The sequence below is a fragment of the Leptodactylus fuscus genome, chromosome 1, assembly GCF_031893055.1.
Source record: "Leptodactylus fuscus isolate aLepFus1 chromosome 1, aLepFus1.hap2, whole genome shotgun sequence".
In the NCBI taxonomy this organism is placed as follows: Eukaryota; Metazoa; Chordata; class Amphibia; order Anura; family Leptodactylidae; genus Leptodactylus; species Leptodactylus fuscus.
Genome location: NC_134265.1, coordinates 121,665,974 through 121,671,340, shown reverse-complemented (window position 1 = coordinate 121,671,340; position 5,367 = coordinate 121,665,974).

The following is a 5,367-nucleotide window of genomic DNA, read 5'->3' as shown; positions in this document are numbered from 1 at the left end:
CTTGAATAAAAAATAATTATGTGATAAAATAAAGGACAGTAGTTCCAAAATAAATTCAATTAACCTAGGTTCAAGGTTAGACATGTCAAGGAAAAATTTCGACGCACGCACTCCATGGCCATGGTGGATGGAAGTGCACAGGGACTCGACGTTGCAGGTGACCATAAGCATATCATCTTCCAAATGGAGACCCTCTAATTCCCGAAGCATATCAGATGTATCACGTACAAAAGACGGTAGGGTCTCCACACAGATCTGAAGATAATGATCAACAAACTTACAAATCTTTTCACATAGGCCACCAATACCCGATACTATGGGTCTACCCGGAGGCACAGCGCTGGCCTTATGGATCTTGGGGAGGAGATAAAAGGGACAACTGGATGGTCCACAGTTAGACCACATCTAATCTCCTCACTAATGACCCCCATAGCACATGCCTCATTCAAAATCCGATCCAATTCTATTTTGAAGGTATTGGTTGGAAGACTCGGTAGTCGCCGATAGCATTGGCAATTGTTTAACTGTCTAAAAGCCTCTGCTTCATACATCTGCGCCGGCCACACCACCACGTTCCCCCCCTTGTCTGCTGGTTTAATAACTATATCATTCATAGCAAGCAACTCACGAATTGCTTGTCGCTGCTTGAATGTCAAATTAGATTTTTTACAATTCTCTGGTATACAAGCAAGATCTTGCTTCACCAGTTTAACAAAAATGTCTACAGCAGGACAAAAAGACAAGGGGAGGGAACGCTGTGAGCGGCGGCGCAGATGCATGGGAGGATTGATGTTTTGGGGCACAAGCGGATCAGATGCCGTATCAGGCACATCACTCGAGGCATGTGAAGAGGGTCCAATTGAGATATCATTCTGTTCACTCAATAGCTGTTCAAGATCCGCAATAGCGGCCAATTCCCTATTAGACAAAGAGCTGGCAGAACCATTGTCTCCAACAAATGTAGGAGTCAATGACTCAGAATTACCCTGATGAAAAAATTTTTTCCAGAGTATCTTTCTGGCGAAAAGTTCAGTATCCTTGATCGCTGTAAAGCAATCAAAGCGACCGGTAGGGGCAAAATTAAGACCTTTTTGGAGGACCTCAATCTGGGCTTTGGATAAGGCATGATGTGATAAATTAATTACCTTCAATGTTTCCGTCTCTTGTCTCTCACACTGTTGGATAGCCCTTTTCTCTTGGCGGATGGGGTTCTGAGGTCGTAAGTGTTTCCCGCACTTTTGTTGATGTTTCCTGACACCCCCCCCCCCCCCCCCCGTTCGCCTAAAAAAGATAATCCTCCACATTTCGAATCCGAATGTAAAGATGTAGTTGAATTAGATCTTGACAGGGATAGAGAATTAGATCTAGACCTCTGTCGTCTTGTTTGTCTATGCCAACGTTAATTTTGTTATTGCGAAAGTCCTCCAAATCCCTTGTGAATTTTTTCGCTTTCACTGCCTGGATTTCTTTTTCACACTTTTCAATCTCTAACTCTAATTGTTTTTCAAAAGTTTCTACCTCCACGCCACTCAACCTCTGCTGTATCTGATCTTTACAGGATTCGATTTCTTTTTCAAGATTTTCGAGGGACTTACGATCAACACCTATCAATAATTCAATGAGAGTTTGCGAACACTTAGAAAGTGTGTCCTCCCATTTACCAATGAACACTGCATCTTCAGTATCAAGAGTGGAAAAAACCTGCAAACGTAATCCTCTCGGAATGATGTTTTTTTGTAAATAGTTCTCCAATGACACCTTATTCCACCACACCCGAGTACGTTTTTTCATAAGATTGCGGACTTTGGTTTTCAATTCCTTAATATCCTGAGAATCATTCTCAACTGCTGCTGAGTCACCAAATATCGAACCCAATTGGGAGAGCCATTTCTTATCTCTCTTTTTATAGTCCATGAATGAGGCACCCTCTAAGAAAGGGAATACATAGTTAGCAACACACAACGAAGTTTGCCCCAAAAAACTATCCTGTAAACTACAAGTCTCCACGTAAGGAAAAGTAAACCACACCAGAAAGAAATTGTGGAGAACAAGTCATAAATCACATATTAAATCATCAATGTTGGAAAGGATGGTCAATCCTCTATATATATAAAAAATATCAAATTTATTTCATAAATATAGCAAAACATAAAAAAGAGCAGCAGGACAAGATGTTACAAAGAACAAAGAGAATGATACAGAATATATCACATGAGCGTATACTGTACCTAGAACAAAAGCACCAATGTATTCTTAGGGGTTATAAATGTTCTGATGGGCAAGAAATAAACACCCTAAATATGGTGCCCAACACTACACATATATATTAAACCCCTAATATCTGACTAGGGCAGCAAATACTATGTATATATGAGGTAGGCCATATGTAGTATCATATATAACAATACACAATTCCTGAGTGTTAAGGGTAAACAATTTATGACCCTACACATATGTATGCCTCTTCCTGACTAGAGGTCAGTACTAGACTGAAGAGAACAAAATAGTATACACACAATAGCCTAATCACTGTGACCCGTGTATATGACACGTAAGAGATACAATAATAGCTAGTGGTAACAACACAGGGCAAGGCAATAGAGCAATCTAGATAGAGACATATCAGACTATAGAAGCGCTACCTGTAGTCATGGTGGCAATTGTAACTGGTGCAGTGCTCGTGACCGAAATGGAATACTAGGACACCCTCGATGCGTTTCACCAAGAAGGCTTCATCGGAAGGATAGTAGCCATAACACAAAGACGCAGCCTATTTATGCTGTGGACACACTTTCACTTATTGCTCGTCACTATTTGGTCACATTTATTATGTGATCCTTTATTTAGTATATATCGCACTTTCACACATATTTCTGCGTGTTGAGATATAGTAAGTTTTTACATATAATCCATCTTTGAATGTAGCAATTATTCCCTTGCCGGCATAGCCTTAGGCGGTGCTGCATTTATCTTCTCACCGTAGCATTTATGTCATCTCTATACTTATCCATCTAGTGATCTCTTGGGAGGATGCGCGTAGGGGCGGTGCACTGCCCTCATGTGACTCGCGCGAGACCTTGCGATCATGTGACCGGCACACTACAGTGTTGCCGGCACATGCGCGCGGGCTCGGCGCGTCTCACTGAACGGCATTGCCGCTGATACGTGCTCCAATCAATCCCACATGTGTCCACAGCATAAATAGGCTGCGTCTTTGTGTTATGGCTACTATCCTCCCGATGAAGCCTTCTTGGTGAAACGCGTCGAGGGTGTCCTAGTATTCCATTTCGGTCACGAGCACTGCACCAGTTACAATTGCCACCATGACTACAGGTAGCGCTTCTATAGTCTGATATGTCTCTATCTAGATTGCTCTATTGCCTTGCCCTGTGTTGTTACCACTAGCTATTATTGTATCTCTTACGTGTCATATACACGGGTCACAGTGATTAGGCTATTGTGTGTATACTATTTTGTTCTCTTCAGTCTAGTACTGACCTCTAGTCAGGAAGAGGCATACATATGTGTAGGGTCAAAAATTGTTTACCCTTAACACTCAGGAATTGTGTATTGTTATATATGATACTACATATGGCCTACCTCATATATACATAGTATTTGCTGCCCTAGTCAGATATTAGGGGTTTAATATATATGTGTAGTGTTGGGCACCATATTTAGGGTGTTTATTTCTTGCCCATCAGAACATTTATAACCCCTAAGAATACATTGGTGCTTTTGTTCTAGGTACAGTATACGCTCATGTGATATATTCTGTATCATTCTCTTTGTTCTTTGTAACATCTTGTCCTGCTGCTCTTTTTTATGTTTTGCTATATTTATTAAATAAATTTGATATTTTTTATATATATTGAGGATTGTCCATCCTTTCCAACATTGATGATTTAATATGTGATTTATGACTTGTTCTCCACAATTTCTTTCTGTTATGTCCGTAAGGGTCCACATGAGGACTCCTACGGACGGAATACAAGTGCAACTGCAAGTGCTGTGCAGTTCAAGCGCACGGGCCCCATAGACTATAATGGGGTCCGAGGGCTTGCGGCGCACTTGGCGCATGAATCGTTCGTGCGGGCAGTGCGCTGCAGGCCCACGGACCCCATTATAATCTATGGGGCCCGTGCGCTTGAACTGCAAAGCGATTGCAGTTGCGCTTGTATTCCGTCCGGGAGGGTCCTCATGCGGACTCCTTCTGGACGGAGCAGATCAGCATGTGATCGGCCCTAAGACCTGAGCCCAGATATTCTTCCAAATACAATATTGAGAAAAGCTTTTCCAGCTCTGTACCTGCACCTTTATCAACATGTTTTGCATGTCCATCCTTGTCAATAAAATGCAAACAGTGAATAATACAAAATAAGATAACTTACCATTGACGCTGGCTTCACACTAGCGTTCAGTCTCTACACTCAGGTTTCCGTCTTCTGCCGGCAGAAGACGGAAACTTGTCAGACCGGGTCCGGCGCCAGTGAGCGTTTTATGCTCTCCGCGGCGAAAATGTTTTTTTTAAACCTGACACAAAGTCCTGCATGTCCGACTTTGTGTCCAGTTAAAAAAAAATGTCTCCTGGCCGGACACTTTTCGGACACATTCAAATGAATGCAGGTTTCAGTTTCCTGCCCAGTTTCTTCTTATGATGTTCCATTTCTGTTCAGAGATCTGCTGCACTCAGGGCTTACCTGTACCTACCTGTAAGTGGTTCACAGAGTGCAGCCTTAAAGAGGACCTTTCACCACCTAGGGCACATGCGGTTTTATACACCGCTAGAAAGCCGACAGCGCTATAGACGCTGCTGGGAGGAAGGGTGTTCTTGACTGACTGTCAGAAACACCCTTCTGACAGTGAAGAGCTACAGTACTGGCACTGATAGCTCTTCACCAGGGGCACAGATCGGGAAAGCCAATAGTGCGCTTTCTAGCGGTGTATTACACCGCATGTGCCCCAGGTGGTGAAAGGTCCTCTTTAATAAAGAAGTATTTCCATCTTGTAAAGTAATAGGGGTTTGACCTCTGGATTTCCCTCTACTGGGCACAGCTGTGATGGGGACATAGTGCTGAATGAGTGTTGCCTCCCCTTTATTCTCTTTATATTTTGGAATTATAGAAGGCCCCTCTCTCATATAAATGTCATAGAGCAAATAGCATAAATAAGATAAATACTGTAATAAGAGCAAAAATCTAACATTTACAGGATTCCATACCTGCATTGGTCAGTTTTTTTTGCCAGCCTTTGATGATATCTTCTTGTGATATTCCCTTTCTGTGCGGGGAACTGCTGCAGCCAGTTACTGGTCTGAGCACTGACCTGTACACAAATGACATGTTGCTGCTGAGGCCAATCGATCAC